This window comes from Schistocerca serialis, chromosome 1 (assembly GCF_023864345.2).
Source record: "Schistocerca serialis cubense isolate TAMUIC-IGC-003099 chromosome 1, iqSchSeri2.2, whole genome shotgun sequence".
Lineage (NCBI taxonomy): Eukaryota > Metazoa > Arthropoda > Insecta > Orthoptera > Acrididae > Schistocerca > Schistocerca serialis.
The window spans coordinates 1,235,448,807-1,235,473,050 of record NC_064638.1 but is presented as its reverse complement, the minus strand read 5'-3'; the positions used below and the strand labels follow the sequence as shown (position 1 = coordinate 1,235,473,050).

General features: G+C 42.6%; 1 non-coding gene across 1 annotated transcript; it reads right to left on the bottom strand.

The window, feature by feature from the left end:
- Nucleotides 1–22,873: 22,873 nt before the first annotated feature.
- On the bottom strand, nt 22,874–22,948 carry Trnat-ugu (transfer RNA threonine (anticodon UGU)). Its single transcript has one exon. It is a non-coding gene; the product is annotated as a tRNA-Thr (tRNA).
- Nucleotides 22,949–24,244: the final 1,296 nt, after the last annotated feature.

Here is a 24,244-nt window from a genome sequence, read left to right as displayed (position 1 = left end):
CATCTGCCTCAAGCCTACAGTTTAACGTGGGATCCAGCCCATGGTGTTATTGGCCATGAATCCCTCATGAAGCTCTATGTCAGAGGTGAAATAACCTGTAAGTGACAGAAAAATTATGTTGGACCAACAATGGATTTGACCCTAAGCCTTTGCATTTGTGGTCTATTATTTATCCACTTAACCACAGTGGCACACATAAGACACCATTTACAGTTTCCCGCAGCGAAACTTAATCGCTCGTGACAGATGGACGCGCGAAATAGCAGCGCTTAATTTCGCACCAATTATAACAACGTTTACGGTTGGGGCAGCAATTATCATGTCCAGTCAGATAATTACAGAGTTATTTAGATATAAAAACATTAAAAGGTTCTTCAGGAAAGAACTCTGTTCCTCCCACGCAGGGCCGAATACGAAATTAACGTGTTGTAGATAATTAATTACTCTTTTTAGCTTCTACATCCAGCGGCGGTTGCCATAGAATTTTTTTACACTCCTCGTTAGGAAAGTCCGTGAAAGCTCACTCTTTATAGCAGGGGATTTATTTAAAATCTCTTTCTCAGCTTGAAGCCAACAGTGACGGTGAAAGGTCGTATTTATGCCAAAAACAGAAGGCAATGTAAAATTTATATGACAGTAAACGATCTGTTGGTTACACTAGTTACTACAATTAACTACTTCGGAACAATTATTGGAAATTATATTTTCAGTTCCATAACTCAGCTCCCTTTTTATCACCAGTTACTTTGATAAAGGGGTTAAATGATGAATATTAATTTAAAAAGGGTAATCGGATGTAGTTGAATTGAATCAGATACTGCTGAGAGAATTAGATTAGGGAATGAGAGACCGAAAGTAGTATACGAGCTTTATCGCTTGATGAACGAAAGGAAGAAGTACAGAGGATCCAAAATGCAGACTGTAAATAGCAAGAAAATATTTCCTGATAAATAGGGATGTGTTAGCATCAACATGTACTACGAAATTTTTTTCTTAGAGTGCTTGTCTATATGTGAAATGTGGTCGGTAACCAGTACAGATAACAAGAGATTAGGAGATCTTGAACTGAGGTGCTACAGAATAATGCTGAAGATTAGATGAGTAGATGAGATAACTAATGAAGAAGTAATGTATCAGATCAATTCACAAGAGACACCCTGAGATGTTAACGAGTAACAGAAGGAAGTGTGGAGGGTAAAAATTGTAGAGGGACACCAAGACCTTACTACAGTAACCAAGTTCAGAAGGCTGCACGCTGCAGTAGCTGTGCAGAGATGGAGGGGTTTGAACTGTGCTGCAGGGTTTGAGGGGGGAGTGTAGTTTGGTTCAAATGGTTCAAATGGCTCTGAGTACTGTGGTACTTAACTTCTGAGGTCATCAGTCCCCTAGAACGTAGAACTACTTAAACCTAACTAACCTAAGGACGTTACACACATCCATCACCGAGGCAGGATTCGAACCTGCGACCGTAGCGGTCGAGCAGTTCCAGACTGTAGCTCCTAGAACCGCTCGCCCACGCTGGCCGGCAGTGTAGTTTGGCCAGGGGGTTGCACAAGCAAGGGGTTTCAATCAATCTTGATTTATTAAACAACAGTTTACAATCCCAGTACATATGCATACAGCAACTTCAGATAACAAGTAACGAAACAAAAAATAAAATAATTGTTCCCGTCACAATAATAAAATAATCCGATTCCAAAGCAAATAGTAATATGCTACAAAATCTTATCCTAAGATACACACACGTTTTATAGATGAATAATATTGTTTCTGCCAACAAATGACTCTACAAGAGATCATTGCAGCAGTGTAGCAACATGTGGAAAGTCTCACTAGAATGATCTCTGGGCTACTACTATCAACACTTCCACCGTATCCCAGATAGACAACAGATAGGACAACAGAACACATCTCAGGCCCGTTGTGTCAATAAGCGTTACATCTACATCACAACAATGGCGGTATCGTTGTGTAGGATCTAGAGAAATGAGTGAAATGCAAGAAGTCTCAAAGTGTTTAGCCAAGGGAGTGAATCAGCCACTGCATTAGCGCGTCGTTTGTCATCCTCAGTGCTGCAATCGACTGTGACAGCTGTCGGAGATGGACCGTCACTCACAGCGCTCGCCCCAGGCGGCGCCGCAATCAACGCGAGTTCGCCGCTAGCGGCGTTGTCAGGCAACGTCACGCCCCACACCTCACGCCATGTCACGTGACGCGAGGCCCACGAGACGTCACAGCACGTGACACTGCAGGTCTTAAGAGTGCCAGCAGCCGTGCCCGGCGGGGCGCTCGGAGCTATTTCAGACGAGTTTAATAATTCTTGACTGCGTGTTTGAACGTATGCAAGTTCTCGATAGCATACGACTAAATCAAGACCTTTAGTGGATACGTTTTCAGTTAAAAATTTATTTCCCGTGAGACCTGCACAAAGCCGAGCGTCCGCGAAATGTGGCGGACAAGCCGACTAGTGTGATGCCACAGGTTCTTTGCAGGACCCGTACATCTCGTTGGCCCCTAAGTGAAAGGTCACTGTGACTACCGACTGTGCTTAATTGAGCCACCCATCCTGGAGCAATCAGTTCTACTGCGACCGCTCCTCTAGAACATTAAAAGCACCGGCGTGCCATTTTTCGACGATCTTTGGCTACGGTACTGGACTTCCACAGGCTTTGTTTTCGCAGGCTGTGATCACTTTGCGACAAGCCAGTCCTGCATGTACTTGGTTTAACCGTGTGTGTATTCTGTGTATGTTTGTTGAGTTCAAGAAATTGTGATCGTAACTGCAGACAACTACACTACAGGCCATTAAAATGGCTACACCACGAAGATGAGCTACAGACGCGAAATTTAACCGACAGGAAGAAGTTGCTGTGATATGCAAATGATTAGCTTTTCAGAGAATTCACACAAAGTTGGCGCCGGTGGCGACACCTACAACGTGCTGACACGAGGAACGTTTCCAACCGATTTCTCATACACAAACAGCAGTTGACCAGCGTTGCCTGGTGAAAAGCTGTTGTGATGCCTCGTATAACGAGGAGAAATGCGTACCATCACGTTTCCGACTTTGATAAGGGTCGGATTGTAGCCTATCGCGATTGCAGTTTATCATATCGCGGTATTGCTGCTCGCGTTGGTCGAGATCCAATGACTGTTAGCAGAATATGGAATCGATGGGTTCAGGAGGATAATATGGAACGCCGTGCTGGATCCCAACGGCCTCGTATCACTAGCAGTCGAGATGACAGGCATCTTATCCGCTTGGCTGTAACGGATCGTGCAGTCACGTCTCGATCCCTGAGTCAACAGATGGGGACGTTTGCAAGACAACAACCATCTGCAAGAACAGTTTGACGATGTTTGCAGCAGCATGGACTATCAGCTCGGAGACCATAGCTGCGGTTACCCTTGACGCTGCATCATTCACAGGAGCGCCTGTGATGGTGTATTCAACGACGAACCTGGGTGCACGAATAGCAAAACGTCATTTTTTCGGATGAATCCAGGTTCTGTTTACAGCATCATGATGGTCCCATCCGTGTTTGGCGACATCGCGGTGAACGCACATTGGAAGCGTGTATTCGTCATCGCCATACTGGCGTATCACCCGCCGTGACGGTATGGGATGTCATTGGTTATACGTCTCGGTCACGTCTTGTTCGCATTGACGGCACTTTGAACAATGGACGTTACATTTCAGATGTGTTACGACTCGTGGCTCTATCCTTCATTCGCTTCCTGCGAAACCCTACATTTCAGAAGGATAATGCACGACCGGATGTTGCAGGTCCTGTATGGGCCTTTCTGGATATAGAAAATGTTCGACTGCTGTCCTGGCCAGACATTCTCCAGATCTCTCACCAACTGAAAACGCCTGGTCAATGGTGGCCGAGGAACTGGCTCATCACAATACGCCAGTCACTACTCTTGATGAACTGAAGTATCGTGTTGAAGTTGCATGGGCAGCTGGACCTGTACACGCCATCCAAGCTCTGTTTGACTCAATGCCCAGGCGTATCAAGGCCGTTATTAAGGCCAGAGGTGGTTGTTCTGGGTACTGATTTCTGAGGATCTATGCAGCAAAATTGCGTGAAAATGTAATCACATGTCAGTTCTGACATAATATATCTGTCCAATGAATATCCGTTTATCATCTGCATTTGTTCTTGGTGTAGCAATTTTAATGGCCAGTAGGGTACATTTGATGTTCTGTCTACCTTTGTAACAAATTATTATGAGATATTCTCTCACGTCTCCACTGTCTCCAAAAATCTGATCCGCCCGAGAACACGAGCAACATTTATACATAAAGGAGCTGGTTATCTTCAGTTCTATGCATGGAAATTTTTCACTCATTTATGACTTTTCGTATCCACACACCATCAATTCACGAAACAGGAACTGTAAAAACACAGTAACCAATATTAATTCTGCGGATGTCTAGCTTGCGTTTAACATGATAAAATTTTATCACCGCAAGTACTCAGTGAAGCGCTGCCTCAAAGGGTTGCTCAGCAGCCCTAAAAATAGAAAAATTTTTTTTTTATTATTATTCTTAACGTCGAACAGAAAAAATGCCACAACGTAGAATGACTGGCAACGTTTGTAACTACTTTATGTCAGAAGTAATTCGGTTTATAGGAAAGATTCATGCTCAGGTGAACCTGATTTGTATTTTTTGGAGCACTAGATGGTGACACATATACAAGAGCAAGGTGGAATTTTCAAGACCTGTCAGTTACAGACTGTGTTTTCAGGAAGAAACTCACTCCTTTTTCGATGCAGTCTCTTTCACATCAATGAATTTTGTCCCACATATTACCGCTGAATACTTATCTTCTTCAGATTGAAATATGATTTTGATCCACAAATTTCTTTAGATAGTGTAATAGATACAAGCCAGAGAGACCTAAATCTGGTGATCATACTGGATATTGCAATACTTCATACTACAGCACCGTTAGATACCAAGCATCTCTGAGGACGGCGTTCACCAGATATTGGGACAGGATTCATAAGTTATAGGAGCAATATGTCACACCAGTGCTAATAGCAACAGTAACATCAGTAGCATTAGTTTCATTCACTCGTGGTCATGTTAGAATGTATCACAATTTACGAACAAAAAATTATGGACATGCTGTACCATTTCCGATGCAATTGCCCCGTGGTAGTCTACTATCAAAAGCCACAGAGATCACAATATCTACAGTGCGCAACAAAATTTAAGGATCTCTCTTTCGAAACTCCGTAACTGTCTTTCATTGCGACGCATAAGATTGAAATTTGGTTTAAAAGTGCCTACAACTGTCCTCTCTAACGGTGCGCAAGCATGGCAGTCAGATGGTAGTCACTTCGGTGGCATTGGGGGCGTTACCGAACTCGATGATCTTCGAGGGACCCTTGAAACGTCCCCATAGAAAAATTTATGATTGACTGTGCTGATAAACCTCTTACATTATTTGATTTTCAAACAGCTGAGCAGAACTGAACGTACTCAGACATTTCGCTCTTTACTTATTCTGATCAACACTAAACTCAGCGCAACGCAATCTGACTTTCAATAATCCCTACAAAAGAATGGCCCTGACTAACATTAACATACACCATTCATGAATTCTTACCTCACAAAAATCTTCGTTACTCGAACTACTGCAATACAGCGAGCGCCAATACTGCCAGCTAAATAAAAGAGTCTAACTACTGAAGTGACTAACTACTGATAGCCGGCCGCGGTGGCCGTGCGGTTCTAGGCGCTTCAGTCCGGAACCGTGGGACTGCTACGGTTGCAGGTTCGAATCCTGCCTCGGGCATGGATGTGTGTGAGTCCTTAGGTTAGTTAGGTTTAAGTAGTTCTAAGTTCTAGGGGACTGATGACCTAAGATGTTAAGTCCCATAGTGCTCAGAGCCATAGGACCATTTGAACTACTGATAGCCATAGTTAGCAAATGAAAGATTTTGACAAAGAACAAACAATGTATTTACCTCAGTAGTTAGACTCTTTTATTTAGGTAGCAGTATTGGCGCTCGCTGTATTGCAGTAGTTTGAGTAACGAAGATTTTTGCGAGGTAAGTGATTCATGAAAGGTATAGGTTATTGTTAGTCAGGGCCATTCTTTTGTAGGGATTACTGAAAGTCAGATTGCGTTGCGCTAAAAATATTGTGTGTCACTTTAGTGAATGTCTGAGTACGTTCAGTTTTGCTCAGCTGTTTGAAAATCGAATAACGTAGGGATTTATCAGCACAGTCATTCATTAATTTTTCCAAGAGGACGTTGCATACGTCGACCCTTAGCCGAGGATACCTCACTGGAATCTTCTGATTTTTTCTTGTAGTTTGTGTAATCAGTGTAGCTTTTGTTTATTGCTAGCGCGTAATTATAGAGAGAATTTCCTTTGTAACTGTAGTTTTTCATTGTTGTACAGTATAACAGTTGTGGCATGCATGTAGATTTGCACCAAGTAATTTCGTAGCTGCGCTTGCAGTTAACGAGATATTATTTTCAGTGCTATGCTAATGTGTTTTCTTGTTTTTGCTCTTCAAATTGTGCTTTTCTTGTTATCGTGTGAAATACGTGATAATTATGGCGTGTGAAAAACGTAACACTAGGTTCCAAAATAAATTGAGAAATGGTAGTGACGACGATTGTAGCATATAAGCACCATCGTGTAATGAATTAACAGACATTCAAAGCAGTAATTTGGTAATTGTGCATAGGGAAATGGACCAGGCGGCAAATAATGGTGTAGACAGTGAAACAATTACTGAACAGGGAAGCATTATCGATCGATCGGTCGGCAACAGCTCGCCTCAGGAATCCGAAATGACAGGACACAATCTTGCGAATACTATAGATTCAGGTTTTGGGTCCTCACCGTTTTCTCAAATAAGTCAAGACACATTTTCTGCTTCTCAAAATGTGAATGTTGCAGCTGCAAATGCACTGCCGAAAGGCACAGAGGAACAAATTCCAGACACTAATACAATATTATTGCAATTAATGCAACAAATGAAACAAAATCAGAGACAAACACAGCAACAGTTAAACGCAATGGAACAACATCGTCAAAAGTTAGACACAATGGAACAACACCAGAGACAAACACAGCAACAGTTAGACGCAATGGAACAAAATCAAAATCAAACGTTAGACACCACGCTTGAACAAACACGTGAAGGTTTTACTGCTGAGTTACTTAAAATCGAATCGAAATGTCAAAACGTCTGTAATGACGTAAAACCACAAATTTGTGAGCATTTCCAACCTATTTTTTCGCGTCATGAAAATGTATTACAGAATCACGAAGCAGCCATAGAGGAACTGCAAACTATTGTTCATGAAAATCGCGACACCTCGCAAGCAAAAAATTGACTCAGTTGCATCTACCGATTCGGTTACGCAACTTGCAAAAACTCAGGAAAAATTAAAGGACACAGTAGATACTATTTCAACACAAATGGACACTCTGAAACTTGATTCAGAAAAACACACTGAGGAAATCAGTTAACTATCGGAGAAAGTAGCCGAACTTTCGGATCAGGTCACTAACTGATCTACGAAGGTAGATGATACTCTGAATGACACAAGACTGGTAGTCTTTAATGACACAGAAGAGTATGAACAAATTAGAAATTTCAAACAAAATCAGAATCAAATCAATACACAGTACAAAAGAGAAATCCGGGAAGTACAAGATCAGTTGACGCAGGTAATACAAGAATTACATATTTCAGAGGACACTCGCGCTCCAATACGGGAAGAGGGACGTAGAAATACGGAACAGCCACAAAATAATAACACAGGGCACTTCGGAAATTACGAAAGAAATTGGCAAGGTACACTAAATTTTGAGATGGAACCGCTGAAAAGAAGTAACAATGACCGATATGCGAATCGCCGACATGATGATTTTGACTATAAGTTGTTCATTACTACACGTAAATTCAAAACATTTAAGAATTCTGGCAACGACATTCATCCACAAGCATGGCTTCATCAATTCTCTCATCGTTTTCCTCCCAACTGGTCATTGGAGCACAGGTTAGAATTTATGTGTGGCTACTTAGAGAATGAACCAGCTGTAAGAATGCGATCGGTTATTCACGATAGTCAGAGTGAAGGAGAATTTTATCATGCCTTCCTCTCAGCATATTGGTCTCAAGCTACACAAGACCGAGTAAAACATAGCATCATAATGATGAAACAATTCGAACAATCTTAATTTTCCAGTCTTGTCAAATATTTCGAAGACATGTTACATAAGAATCAGTATCTTTCAAACCCATACAGTCCCTCAGAACTCATCCGCATTTCCTTAATCAAATTGCCTGAACATTTAAGATATATTATTTTGGCAGGACGTTACAAAGACGACATTGAAGCTTTTCACGGACTCTTACAAGAATTGGAAATTGACACTGACAATCGTGGGACGCGAAAACAGGAACACAACAATTACAGGTCACATCCGTCACAATTCCGTGATGGCAGAAATAATAACTGGACACGACAAGGCTATTCTTAGAACGCAAATCGTGAACAAAACAGACACCACCCATATGACAACCACTGGCAGCGTAATAGTTACAGAGAAAGATCGCATTTCTGTAGTAATGAATATGACAGAGACAATCATAGAAACAGACAATATGGCAACCAGAACTATTATTGTCACAGGAGACAGAATAACTTCAGACGCAATGGTACACCGTACAGTGATAATTCAGGGAGAAATTCTCCACTACTTAACTGACAAGAAAGAAACTACAGGAACTACCGACATGACGACAGACGATATAATCATAACGACATACCTGAATTGCATCAGAACTGGGGGGATTCAAACAGGGCTGGGCCCTCTCAGCAAGGTGAATTTGTAGAAATTAGGTCTCCTAATCCCAATAACGACGCATGTCAACAAAGAGATAACAGACAATGACTCGCACCACAGGCAGCCACGTGCGCCGGCTGGCTCAGAGAAAAATAACATAGACGCTAACCTTGAGAAAAATTTTAGCATTCCTTACCGAAGTATACAACATGATAATTGTTTTGAAGTTGAAACTCAGCGCACTAGAAAGGGTAAAAGATTGCACCACATTTCAAATGTAAAACCGTTTATTTTTCACTTCACGTTACTAGCACTCTTTGCCACACTTAGAAACAGTTAACATGCAACAATGTTTGAGGTTAAATATCCAGTCAAGGACCAAGAGAACTTATTTAAACAGAAATTACGAATGCATTGTTATAGTGAACAGACGACACAGTGTTATTGCGTGTGTACATACTTGCTTGTTAGTTGCACGATTACGTAACAACTATAAGGCTCACATACTTAGAACATATACTGCTAATGAGATTTTAATGCAACATTTTGGGTTACTTGAAAATACATTCTGGATTTAAAGTATTTTCTGAGAGATACCAGATGACACAGTGGTTAGTTTATGTGACAGCTACACAATTATATCACGACGCTACTAATGTGTGACACAATTTACATTGTTGCTTTTGCGGTGTATCTGTTTTATGTCTGTACAGTTTTTCTGAATTCTTCTGGAAAGTAAAACATGTTTTAGTAGTAACTTTTGTGGTATAGCTACAATGAGACAGCCTTTTTCATAGCACAACAATACATTTCAGTATAGTACTTTCTTGATACGGTACTGTAAGTAATAACTACGATATCTATTCGCATAGCATTTCGCTTTTGTTTATTACGAGGTAAGTACATTGACATCCACAGAACTTTGCTTACGGACGACGATAATTTCGACACTTGGCACATTTTTTACCCTTAAGTAATGACAGAGATTATCTTACAACAAGACGCACAGTTTAGCGCTACAGTACACATATTTGAGTGATTAATTTTGTACTTAAAACATTTATTTTTAAAGATTTTTGAATTACAAAGATACAAAGGTTTTCCATGATACATTTCATTCCATTGCTGTAATCTGTAACACCTGAGGCTATAATTACTTTAATCCTCAGGTGGGTACACGCTTACTTTGCGTACCATGTGTTTGGCAAGCACAAGGACCCCTAGCTAATATAGTATTTGCTTATACAACTTTATGCATCGGTACCATGTTTCTCTAACACATAAATTACACAGCTATCTGATCATTTAACTGAGAGATGGTTCAAATGGCTCTGAGCACTATGGGACTTAACATCTATGGTCATCAGTCCCCTAGAACTTAGAACTACTTAAACCTAACTAACCTAACTAACCTAACAACACCCAGTCATCACGAGGCAGAGAAAATCCCTGACTCGGAAACCCAGGTAACTGAGAGAGACAAACATTTTTTTTTTTTTTACTACGTCAGTCACACATGTTTACGCAATTACGCAGTTGGATAACTTCACACTTATGAAATTGTATTTTGTCTGTACTTTGTGAACTGTTCATATTTTTTCGGAACCATTGTGATACTATGAGAGCTTTGAATGATGTATTTGGTATGGGATCATGATTTTTAAAGTACATTTGAGGTAGATGACACTGCTGAAATGAGCAGCGAATTTTTTTTTAGGTTTTGAATTTATTGAAAGAAGCTGCGACGATTTTGAGATGTGATTGATCTGTTATGATGTTTATTATGATACATATTTATTATGATGAAATATTGAAGAAGTGTCGATGAATATGTATATGGGTAATAAGGTATGGAATAATGAGTAGTGGTTAGGGACTCTGATTTGAGAAAAAGGATATTGGAAACCAAGAATCGTACTTTAAGAGTTATGAAACGTGTGTACATGCGTGAATGTCTATCAACACTGCTATTTATAGGATTTTGTTTCTACACATTTGTAACGTAAACTCTCGACCTGTGAAATTTTTATATGAGACTGTCACTGTAGCGGAAACTGCTGTCGTAAATTTTTAGGTTAGAAAGCTAGGTGACCTTGATGCAATGCGCTGTGGCACCCAGCTGTGCCAGCTGCCTGGAGAAAAAGCCATTAGGTGGAGAAAAAAAAGAGGCATTATCCTCGCTATTGGCATTTCTTTGTAGAAAGCATTGCAAATACGACACGCTCGAACTTGAAAACATATGATTACACTGTGCAGCTCTTAATTTATGATATTTACTAAAATGCCGAATGAAATGAAGAAAAAAATTTTACGTCTATTGTCTTTCTAGTTCAGAGATTGCTCATTTTGTTTAATATCTAGTTTCTAGCTGCAGTGCAGCATTGGTTAAAATAAAATTTAATATATGTACTAACACAGATATTTTATGCCTACAGATCCAGCAAACAATAATTTTATGAACTACTTCCAAAAAAAGGGTAACCCAAATAGACATTTCCCTTCACCAGAATTGCATTTACGATTTGGTAACTTGTCTGCTAGAGTAACTTATCGTGATGCATCATTCTAGTGTTAAGATGTGACATAAGTATTAAACATGCCCATTTTTACTGTAATATTTTTTCTGCTTGAGCTTTGTCATGTTTAGGTATAAGTTATTGCATTTGCTGCTGCTGCTTGCCAGGCATAGTGCTGTTAAATTTCACATTGTATTACTCTGTTAAGACAGTTTTAATACTGATTTATTTTTCTTTTTGCTGCACATTGGCTCATATTAGTGATAATGATGCGTTTGCTTCGCTAATTTATATATATTGCTGCTTGCTTTGCCAAATTGAATTTTTTGTCATTGCTGTTTGTGTTAATTTGTTGTGTGCTGCTGCACTGCCTCGTCTCTTAGTTTATGTATCTGAGCTCAGTAGATTTAAGTTAGCTTAAGAGGGGGTAGACTATATAAGAAACTAACTATGGAGATTAGGGAAAAAATGCATTGAGAAGTTATATGAAAAAGATTTGGGCCAAAATGAGTATTGTACTCTGAGAGATAATTATTTTGAAAGAAATATGAATAGAATACAGAAAGCAGGCATAGATAGGACTTTTTGGGAATAATGATGAATGAAGGGAGATCTCCAAGAAGTAAAGAAAGTTTTGTTTGCAAAATACTGCAGTAAAACAAACCCTGTCCTTTCCTTTTGTGTCATTCCACTATGTGAATGTGTACCCTTGTGTATTTGTGTTCTTCCTGTCTTATGTGTTTAGCTGATAAGAGTTATGTTGCAGAATTTTTTTTTACTTTGTAAAGATGTTTAGACATTATTTATTCTGTTTTGTTTTAATGCTCATGTGTGAAGTTGATGTTTCGAAAGTTATTCTGACCTTTTATGTATTTAATTATGTCATAATTCCTGTAACACTGATGTATATGTTATTTCGATTCTTTTGTAAAGCCCATATTACCACAAATGTTATCTGTATTGTTATGTTCTTTAATGATGTATTTTGTACCTTTGTAACTGTATTCTCATGTCGTAAATTTAAAATTGTAATTGAAACCAGTTCATCAAATTAAGTAACTTGTAAGCATTCGTTTCAGTCACACATTTCTGTTGGTCATAGTATATGCTCAATATGTGACAAGTTTGGACTGTTAGTGTTTGCACATGTGTTAATAATTCAGCAAGGGACAGGTTAACACCATTGCTGGTTCTAAGGACAATTCCAAAAACTTTGTGAGTGCACAAGTGGTGGTTTATGGACTTGCTATATTGTCCGCAAGACTCTTTGATGGTGATTGTGCACCTGCACAGTCGCAACAGATGGCTGCTGGCCGTCTCTACAAGGACTAAAGTGGGTCTACATCTTTGATGGCCCACCAATACCATAATCTCTACTAGGACTACAGTGGGTCTGCTCTGTGATGACCTAACTACCAATATTCTTCAAAACTTTGACTGACTCTGCAGTGGGTTTGCTCTGTTGTGGACCATTACCTGTCTGCATGTCAAGAGTCAGCATTATCTTTCTGTTGGAAAGACAACACAACTTCTTCAAGACTGCATGGAAATCCACTACTTCTGTGTGCATTTTCTTGTACTGCTCAGACTTTGTGCATAAAATTGTAATTAATACTGTGATGAATGATCAGGACTGTCTTTATGGACTGTGAGAAAATTTTAGCTTTTGACCAACATTGTATCAATAAGTGTGTGCATTTGAAATCTTTGTTATTGTAATTATGTAAAATTTTTTCAAATCTGTATTGGCCACTGCCCAAAACAATTTGCAAAATTTTTTTGTGGGGAGCATGGGGGCTATGTAAGTAGGCTGTTTAGGTTTTTATGTTGGTAACGCCACGTAGCGCTCTATATGTAATTCACTGACTGTGCTGTGTGAAGTCTGTGGCTGGTCTGCATTGTTGTAATATTGCTATTGTAGTGTTGGGCAGTTGGCTGTTAAGAGCGTGTAGCGTTGCGCAGTAGGAGGTGAACCGCCAGCGGTGGTGGATGTGGGGAGGGAGATGGCGGTGTTTTGAGAGCAGATGATCTGGACGTGTGTCCATCAGAGAGAGTAAATTTGTAAGACTGGATGTTATGGAGTGATATATATATTATGACTTTTGAACACAATTAAGGTAAATACACTCCTGGAAATTGAAATAAGAACACCGTGAATTCATTGTCCCAGGAAGGGGAAACTTTATTGACACATTCCTTGGGTCAGATACATCACATGATCACACTGACAGAACCACAGGCACATAGACACAGGCAACAGAGCATGCACAATGTCGGCACTAGTACAGTGTATATCCACCTTTTGCAACAATGCAGGCTGCTATTCTCCCATGGAGACTATCGTAGAGATGCTGGATGTAGTCCTGTGGAACGGCTTGCCATGCCATTTCCACCTGGCGCCTCAGTTGGACCAGCGTTCGTGCTGGACGTGCAGACCGCGTGAGACGACGCTTCATCCAGTCCCAAACATGCTCAATGGAGGACAGATCCGGAGATCTTGCTGGCCAGGGTAGTTGACTTACACCTTCTAGAGCACGTTGGGTGGCACGGGATACATGCGGACGTGCATTGTCCTGTTGGAACAGCAAGTTCCCTTGCCGGTCTAGGAATGGTAGAACGATGGGTTCGATGACGGTTTGGATGTACCGTGCACTATTCAGTGTCCCCTCGACGATCACCAGTGGTGTACGGCCAGTGTAGGAGATCGCTCCCCACACCATGATGCCGGGTGTTGGCCCTGTGTGCCTCGGTCGTATGCAGTCCTGATTGTGGCACTCACCTGCACGGCGCCAAACACGCATACGACCATCATTGGCACCAAGACAGAAGCGACTCTCATCGCTGAAGACGACACGTCTCCATTCGTCCCTCCATTCACGCCTGTCGCGACACCACTGGAGGCGGGCTGCACGATGTTGGGGCGTGAGCGGAAGACGGCCTAACGGTGTGCGGGACCGTAGCCCAGCTTCATGGAGACGGTTGCGAATGGTCCTCGCCGATACCCCAGGAGCAACAGTGTCCCTAATTTGCTGGGAAGTGGCGGTGCGGTCCCCTACGGCACTGCGTAGGATCCTACGGTCTTGGCGTGCATCCGTGCGTCGCTGCGGTCCGGTCCCAGGTCGACGGGCACGTGCACCTTCCGCCGACCACTGGCGACAACATCGATGTACTGTGGAGACCTCACGCCCCACGTGTTGAGCAATTCGGCGGTACGTCCACCCGGCCTCCCGCATGCCCACTATACGCCCTCGCTCAAAGTCCGTCAACTGCACATACGGTTCACGTCCACGCTGTCGCGGCATGCTACCAGTGTTAAAGACTGCGATGGAGCTCCGTATGCCACGGCAAACTGGCTGACACTGACGGCGGCGGTGCACAAATGCTGCGCAGCTAGCGCCATTCGACGGCCAACACCGCGGTTCCTGGTGTGTCCGCTGTGCCGTGCGTGTGATCATTGCTTGTACAGCCCTCTCGCAGTGTCCGGAGCAAGTATGGTGGGTCTGACACACCGGTGTCAATGTGTTCTTTTTTCCATTTCCAGGAGTGTACATTGTTTGTTCTTTATCAAAATCTTTCATTTGCTAACTATGCCTATCAGTAGTTAGCCACTTCAGTAGTTAGACTCTTTTATTTAGCTGGTAGTATTTGAGTAACGAAGATTTTTGTGAGGTAAGTGATTCATGAAAGGTATAGGTTATTGTTAGTCAGGGCCATTCTTTTGTAGGGATTACTGAAAGTCAGATTGCGTTGCGCTAAAAATATTATGTGTCACTTTAGTGAATGTCTGTGTACGTTCAGTTTTGCACAGCTGTTTGAAAATCAAATAATGTAAGGGGTTTACCAGCACAGTAATTCACAAATTTTTCTAAGGGGACGTTACACACTTTCCCGTTTTATTCACGCGCGTGTTTAATGTTGCATTCCCGCGTAATCACGCCGGGGGGGGGGGGGGGGGGACAGAAGGATTGAAGAAGCATAAGTACCCCTTGATGCTCTGGATCACGTTCAAATTTAGTCGAACAGTTTTGAAGCGTCCCTAGTGGTTCCAACCTGTACACGAGAGCAGAAATTGCTGTTTTGCTGCACTCGAAAGGGGTGCAACTGCACAATCGAGAAGAGTGGAAATGTCCGAGGCTGTAGCAGTATCAAAGATTGTTAAGAACATCTTTCTGTTGCTCGTCGCTCTGCAAACCTAGAAATGTATGGGAATCAACGCCCCAACGGAGGGGGTGATCTCACTAACGTCTTAATACCACCCACTGAAGCCTCTTCGTGTCTATTCTGAGCGGGAGACGTCGAAACAATTGTTGACGTGTGAATAAGAGGGGATGTAACGACCTTCTCATCCTGTGACACGTCCATCGTGGCATTGGATAGAATTGTGATTAAATTTTGTGCCAATGTGTCATCATTAATTCACGTTACAACTCATGTGAAAGTATGAGCTGTTGCCTTTTCTTCGTTTGTGTCGACACCTTCCTGTTTGAAGCGTCGCCGAGCCCGAGGTTGACGTCATAGGGCGCCACACTCTTGTACCGTTAGAGAGAAACGTTGTGGTTACCTTCGAGCCAAATTTCCAACTTATGCGTAGGAATGGGAGGCAGTTGCGGGGTTTCCAAAAGGTGATCCTTTAACTCTGTTGCGCAGTATAGATCTGTGCCACAAGGAGTTCTGCATCGTTGTCTTTTCATCACTTCACTGAAATTTCACATTTGCACTTCGATGGAGAACAAAGAACGGACAACACAGCAATATCTATTTTGGAAAATATTAATTAGCAAGTACCATACATTGTTTAATCAAATGTTTAGCCTTTTGCCAAATGATTAATTACGCTTGCGCATCTGCTGGTCATAAATATCTGGTACACGTTATTGTATCTTCAGCTGCTTCTGATCCTATAGTCTTTTGAGTCGTTAACTTTCAAATATCTATTGTCCAAAAATGCGGAGTTTCACAAATGGCCCTTCTCAAGACCATTACCCATGGCGACGTAAAATCTTTATAGAAATACTGTGGAGGAAGAAGGAAGTGTTACTACCGTACTTCTGAAAACTACGTTTTGTATAGTATCTTCACAAGCGATTATTATTTTGTGCGTGTTCCGTATTTCTATGTCCCTCTTCCCGTATTGGAGCGCGAGTGTCCTCTGAAATATGTAATTCTTGTATTACCTGTGTCAGCTGATCTTGTACTTCCCAGATTTCTCTTTTGTACTGTGTATAGTATTTTCACAAGCGATGTCAAAAATCGTCAGAAAGACGGAAGTTAATCTGTAGTGACGATACAGTGATCATCGGTCAAAGTGGAACCTCTGTAGAAGGTGAAGCGCTTGTGGGAGACAACCTGCTGCACGTCACTGTATGGTGGGAAGGGAACACCAGTGAGACCCAAGTCTCACGTTTCCAACTACGTAACAATCAGCCTCATAAACGTCGTCGTCCCTGTTGGATGTTAACCGTACTGAAGCACAACTGAAGCCTGAATTACCTAGGGCTTAAAACTGACAGCTGCATCTCTTGCAAGAATCACTGAGAACAACTGGAAGGAAAGATCAGAACGAAGAATTGGTTCCTCAGAAAGTCGAGCAGGACTCACTGAGAACCAGATATACGAAGAATAGCCATGGTTCTCAGCTTTGGGGCAGGTGTATATGAGCACCAAAGTGGGAAAAATCAACCACCACAAAACATGTCAATCTGGCTCTCACTGAAACCACAAGAACTGTGACTGGCTATTTTATAGCCTATCTAAGTGACCAGAATATCACCTTGCTGGAATTTTTCCTCCAGATGTAAGGACACCTTTTATCGAAGACGAAGAAACGAAGAAAGCCGATGTCTGGTCCCAAGTACGATCACCAGATCAATCTCCAAGTCTCAGAATAAGGAATAACTCCATCCCAAAAACGAACCCGCTATATGTCACCCCAAAGCCAGATATATTCACCGCTGGAAGGAATCATCCCCAAAAATCAAGATACCGTCATGCAAGATAAAATGTCAGTTGAACACCACATATCATACGCCAACTGGATAATTCTCCACAGTTAGTGAAAAGGAGTCTCTGTATGCAGGAGCATGGTGAAATTGAGTAATACCGAGAACGATCACTGCGACTGTAGAAAATCCATACCCCAGAGCATCTTTCATCCTGTCCAAGTCTAAACTATGTGGATAACCAGTAAGACCTGATTTTACCAAATGACGATGCGAAAAAAGCTGCAAATATTGCAAAACTAAAATTTAGTGCCCTCTGGACTCGGAAAGTCAGTAATAAGAATTAAACAGTGCTTTCCTACAACAACTGTTCATAATTTCCATTTCCGTGGTCTCCACACGTCACGGATTGTTGCGCAAGTTTTTACGTTGCCAGTTTTCGGTACGATTCTTCCGCGACTGTCGATGTTGTAGTGTTTGATACATGAAACACTGACTGTAACATGTAACTTTCAAATTCCTCCATGATAAAATAGAGAAATCATGTTGATGATATTAGCTAACAACAATCTCCAAGTTTATGGGTGTATATATTTAAAAATTATACAGAGATAGACAAAATTATGGAAACACCGCAAACACACCACACTACCGTGTAAAAACGTTGACGTTCAAATCAGCTTCCAATTCTCTCGCAATGGATAAATACGAGTCCTGCGTGGTTCTCAAGGGAATCTTTCAGCGTTCTTCCTACAAAATCATGGCAATTTCAGGTAAAGGAGATGGAGATGGACGCGATCACGCACCCTTCTCTCCAAAGTAGACCAAAAAGGCTCGATAACATTGACATATGCAACGCGCGACAATTCCTCCTCGTGGCTCACAAAACCAGTCCTGGACAATGCGAACTGTTTGAACAAGGGCCCTGTCCTCTTAGAACACGTTATCGGCATTAGGAAGTAAACACTGTACCATAAGATCGACCTGAACACCAAAACGGGCACATAATCCTTGGCAGTAATTGGGTCTTGCAGAGTAACCATGGGTCTCGTGGAATACCACGATATGGCTACCCAAGTCATCACCGAACTCCAGCCATGTTTCTTTCTTGGGGCGCAGACTCGGCCGCTACAAACAAGACTCATCTGAAAAAGTGACATTCTTCCATCGTTCCATAGATCAGGTGTTATGTCTTCGGCATCACGTTTTCCTATTATTAGCATTAACATCACTGACGAGTGGTTTTGGAATTACCCCTCGCCCTTGAATTCCCAGCTCATGGAGCTCCCTTGGTGTTGTTTTGTTGTGAAGGGGTTTGCCAATCCAGCATTCAGTTCTGCAGCGACGCTTACAGCTGTCGTCCTCTTATTTTTCTTCAGAATCCCCTTCAATGACCGTTTGTCATGATCGCTCAACATACGCTTTCGCCCGCTTTGTGACTAAATGGATGATGATTTTCCCGTTTCTCTGCGTGTGGTTTAAATCTTTGATATGGTATCTCTTAAAATACTAAACACTTCGGCTGCCTTGGTTACCGAAGCACTCACCCTACGAGTACCAACAGTTTGCCAAGGTTCGAACTCACTTAGCTCGGCTACACAGAGCACTCTTCTGACCACGACTGACACTCGCAAAGCACTGAGCACATCCACACGTGCCGTCCACTACCATATGCATTTGCTTTCAATCACGCATTACTCGGAGTGTTTCTATATTCTGTCCAACCTCTGCAATGGCTTACAGTTTTGCACATTTAGAGCAAGCTGCCATTCATCACACCAAACATAAACTTTGGCCAGATCACCCTTATCTTCTTGCAGTCAATCAGCGACGACACTGCCCCGTACGCTATTAAGTCGTCAGCAAACAGTCGCAGATTGGGGAGCGACGTGTAGACAACCTCCAAGATGGTGCTCCCCGGGCAACGCTGCAGTAAAATGCAACGGCAAGAAGTCTACACAATTCCGGCGACCGGACGCTCAAATGCCTCCCGGCCCACAAGAAGGCAAACGATTCAGAAGCGGAATCACTCCACGAAGATGGTGAGAGTGTGCCACTTCAATATAGAAGGCTACACAAGGACGAAAGGAGAAATCCTTGAAAAAATTGTAACAAGAGAAGGAGTAAGTGTCGTACTCTTGCAGGAGACACACCTGACGGACGAAAACATCGAACGATTATGCATACCAGGATTCACCAATGTGGGATACTCAGGACACGACAAACATGGTGAAAAATGAGCTTCTAGGAAACTTCGAGAACAATGTGGAATCGGTTCCACACGCAATAGGCATTAAACTGGGAGAGATGACAATCTACAATGTCTACAAACCACCTTCGCAGCAATGGCCTATAGGACTCTTATCGCAGGCTAATCATCCAGCAATCTATGCCGGCGACTTTAATTCCCAGCACACCAGCTGGGGATATCAGAGATCCACTCCGGAAGGCGTTAGACTAAGTGACTGGGCTGACAACCGGGACCTACACCTCCTGTTTCATCCCAAGGACAGAGCGTCCTTCAATTCAAAAGTATGGGGCACAAAGACGACACCTGCCTGACCTTTGTCATACGCGGCGCAACGGGCGTACCAATGCAAGCTACAAGAAGAGTCCTCGAAGCTTTCCCACGGAGCCAACACCTCCCGATCATTGTGGAGATCGGCCTTTCCATCCCGATCATAAAGAGCCCCCCGATTCCACGGTGGAATCTGAGAAAAGCAGACTGGGGAAATATAAATCTTCTATTGACAAGATAATAAATCGAATACCACCAAGTCCAGAGAACTACCAAAGGTTTGTAAACCTGGTATATAAAGGGGCCGTAAAGGCTATCCCCCGAGGGGCCCGGAGGGAATACATTCCTTGCTGGTCAGAGGAGTGCGAGTCATTGTTAGAGCAGTATGAGAGGAGTGGGGAGGACGAGACTGCAGAACGACTGATCAACACTATGAACGAGGAACGTAGGAACAGGTGGAAGATGGCAATGGAGAATCTGGACTTTACCCATTCTAGCAGGAAGAGCTGGGGTCTACTACGGAAACTGGGTGGTGCCACAACACCACGAAGATCGGCCGCGGGTGTGAGCCCATCCGAAATAGCGACTGCCATGAAACAGACCTCCAAAATACGCCTGAAGACTGAGGAGAAGAAAAGGATCTCCAGGAACCTAACCAAGGAATTAGCCAATAATCCAACTAATCTAGATATTGTCAAAGCAGTAGACGTCGAGGAGATTACCCAGGCCCTAACACTAATGAAAACAGGGAAAGCAACCGGACCCGACGAAATCCTCCCAGAATTTCTGAGGGAGCTGGGACCCATTGGGAGGAAATGGATGGCCAAGCTCTTCAAGGAATGCATTAAATCAGGTGCACTCCCGAAGTTATGGAAAGAAGCTAAGGTAATAGCGGTACTGAAACCAGGGAAGGATGGAGATAATCCAAAGAACTATAGACCGATCTCACTGCTTTGTACCTCTTACAAACTATTTGAGAGAATATTACTGGCCAGACTAGCACCATACATTGAGGCGAACCTCCCGGACTATCAAGCAGGGTTCCATGTGGGAAGGAACTGCTGTGAACAAGTTTTGTCCCTTACAACATATATAGAGAAAGGCTATCAGAACAAGCTGAAAACGGGCCTGGTATTAATAGATCTTACATCAGCCTATGTCACTGTCTGGACCGAAGGACTACTGCTCAAGCTTACTCGAATTATCAAATGCAATCAGACGTACACATTACTAAAAAATATGCTGACAGGCAGGAAGATCAAGGTCTATCTCCACGGAAAAAGCAGCAAAAGCATGGTCATAAACAATGGCCTGCCGCAGGGGTCAGCCCTGGCGCCGACCCTTTTTAATTTAGACATATCTGATATGCCGAGCACCAGGTCGCGTAAATTTGCGTATGCGGATGATCTGACCATCGCATACCAAAGCAAAAATTTCGAAGATCTTGAAAAACATTGAATGCGGATCTTGAGGCGCTGAACACCTACTACCTTCAGTGGCATTTGCATCCCAACCCCAATAAAACGACCAGTACCATAATGCACCTTAATAACAGAGCTTCAAGCAAGAAACTACAGCTTTCCCTGAATGACCGGCGTGTCAGACATGAAGATAAGCCAAAATATCTGGGAGAACATTAGACCGCACACTAACGTTTAGCTCCCATCTGGAAGACACCAAACAGAAATTAAAATCTCGAAATGCCATTATGTCTAAACTGGCCGGAACATCATGGGGGTGCGGAGCTAATACACTAAGGACGTCAGCATTATCCCTCGTGTACAGCGTGGCTGAATATTGCTCACCAGTCTGGGCGGAAAGTGCGCATGTAAATAAAGTAGACACCGAATTGAAAGAGACGATGAGAATTACCTCAGGCACACTTAGGGCTACCCCATGTGACTGGCTCCCAGTCCTTGCCAACATAGAACCCCCTGATATAAGGCGCTCCATGGCGACCTCAAGAATATATAGGAAGATCGTACACAATCCAGAACTCCCTATACACCAAGACTTATCACCCATCAACAGGCTAAAATCTAGGTCCCCCTTTTGGAAGATTGGCAGGGAATTACAGGACTTCGATCCAAAGCTAGCCTGGGAGGAATCATGGCGCAAAGGGACACACAAGAACCAAAAGCTTATCGATGACCCCAGCAAGAAGATAAATGGTTTTTGTCTCCCTCGGAAGCTCTGGGTTGCCTTAAATCGCCTTAGAACAAGCGTGGGAAGATGCAAACATCTAATGAATAAGTGGGGACTTGCGGAGAGTCCCGTGTGTGGATGTGGTGAAATCCAGACAATGGACCACCTACTGGTGTGTGAAGTGGTAGGATGTAGTGTTGAACTGAAGAACAAACATTACCTGCCTGACCTAGCCATAGATTGGCTCAAAACTATAAGTAGCATTGTGTAGTGTTGTAATTTCCTGGTGGATTGTAATGACACTGTAATATTTGCCTTGTATATGCCGAACGAATAAATAAAATAAAGTCGCAGATTGCAGACCACCCTGTCCTCCAGTTCGTTTATACATATGATGGTCAGAAACAGTCCGGAAAGCTTGTCAGGGTGCTTGCTGCAGCGTAGGCTGTGCTGAGAAATGTAAAGAAAGAAATTCGATACGTTGCGGCGTTTCCGAGTTAATTGGCATTGGAGTTAGCCAGACAGGCTCGCGCAAATTCAAGCTACTCTCAAGATACAATTAGTGTCAATTTTCCTTATAGTGTAAATGACAGCGCACGAGACTGCTCAGCCTTTGGATCGGGTTCGATTCTTACTACCGACTCATGACCAATACTGGTAACACTCTTTTGTTCGGTTTTATGCAATGAAACGAAGAACACGTTTGGAGACACCACCGCTGATGGGCCGCTTGAATTTGCGAGCGCAGCGGCCTGATTGGCTAACTTCAATGCTAATTAATATATGAAGATGGTTACTGTTCTCGAAAGAACAGATACCATTGATGACCGTGCAGCTTCTCTAGAGTAAATGGCAATTAATTGTAACCCTCAGCTGCCGACAGGTGGTGTTGATATACCTCGATGGGGACAGCTGAAAATGTTTGTCCCAACCGGGACTCGAACCCGGGATCTCCTGCTTACATGGCAGACGCTCTACCCATCTGAGCCACCGAGGACACAGATGAGTAGCGCGATTTCAGGGACTTATCCCTTACAAGCTTTTCGTGAGACCAACATTCCCAAACTGTCCACAATCTACATACGTAATGTTCCTAATAGTCCTGATAGATATTTGCCCATCCACTCATTACTCGCGCTCACTAAGGTGACGATTGCCGTAAGACTTTGGGCAACCTGTGCGCATTCGCACAGACGAAGGTCAATGGCCGTGTAGCCCTTTTATATATATATATATATATATATATATATATATATATATATATATATATATATATATATATATGAAAATAATTACTCTTCTCGAAAGAACTGATACCATTGAAGACCGTGCAGCTTCTCTAGAATAAACGATAATTAATTGAAACCCTCAGCTGCCGACAGGTGTTGTTGACAACTTGTGAAGAACGCAATGTACCGAATTTTTTTTATGAAGAAAACATCCTTAAAGCTTTTCAGGGTTTTTCTAACCACCCTGTATACAGTGTGTTTCCGTGACGATGTTACAGACAGACTTTGTGGATTGATGCAGAAGGTAAATATATCACTTTGATCTAAGAGACCCTGGTCCGGTACGAGTGAATCGTAAGTTCTAAGCGAAAATCGTTCAGGTATCTCTGACAGTGGTCCTCTCCTACTGCGAGCTCCTTGTTTTCCGCATTTTGGTAGGAGGTAGTATGGAACAAAAGTAGAAAAAAATATCCAGTAAACATGGGCTCTAAATTGAATACTCTAAAAGCTACGAGAACTTGCTCATTTTTGCTAATGTGAAACACGTCATGTCTACTAAACAAGTGCTCATAGTTATTTAAGAGACCATGCTTACTGGACTTTTTTTTCTTGTTTTGATCCCTACTACCACTTTCCAGAAATATGGAGAGCAAAGAGCTTGTATGTTCACCGTCAGAGGTGTTGTTGTTGTGGTCTTCAGTCCTGAGACTGGTTTGATGCAGCTCTCCATGCCACTCTATCCTGTGCAAGCTTCTTCATCTCCCAGTAGCTACTGCAGCCTACATCCTTCTGAATCTGCTTAGTATATTCATCTCTTGGCCTCCCTCTACGATTTTTACCCTCCACGCTGCCCTCCAACACTAAATTGGTGATCCCTCGATGTCTCAGAACATGTCCTACCAACCGATCCCTTCTTCTAGTCAAGTTGTGCCACAAGCTCCTCTTCTCCCCAATTCTATTCAATACCTCCTCATTAGTTATGTGATCTACCCATCTAATCTTCAGCATTCTTCTGTAGCACCACATTTCGAAAGCTTCTATTCTCTTCTTGTCTAAACTATTTAT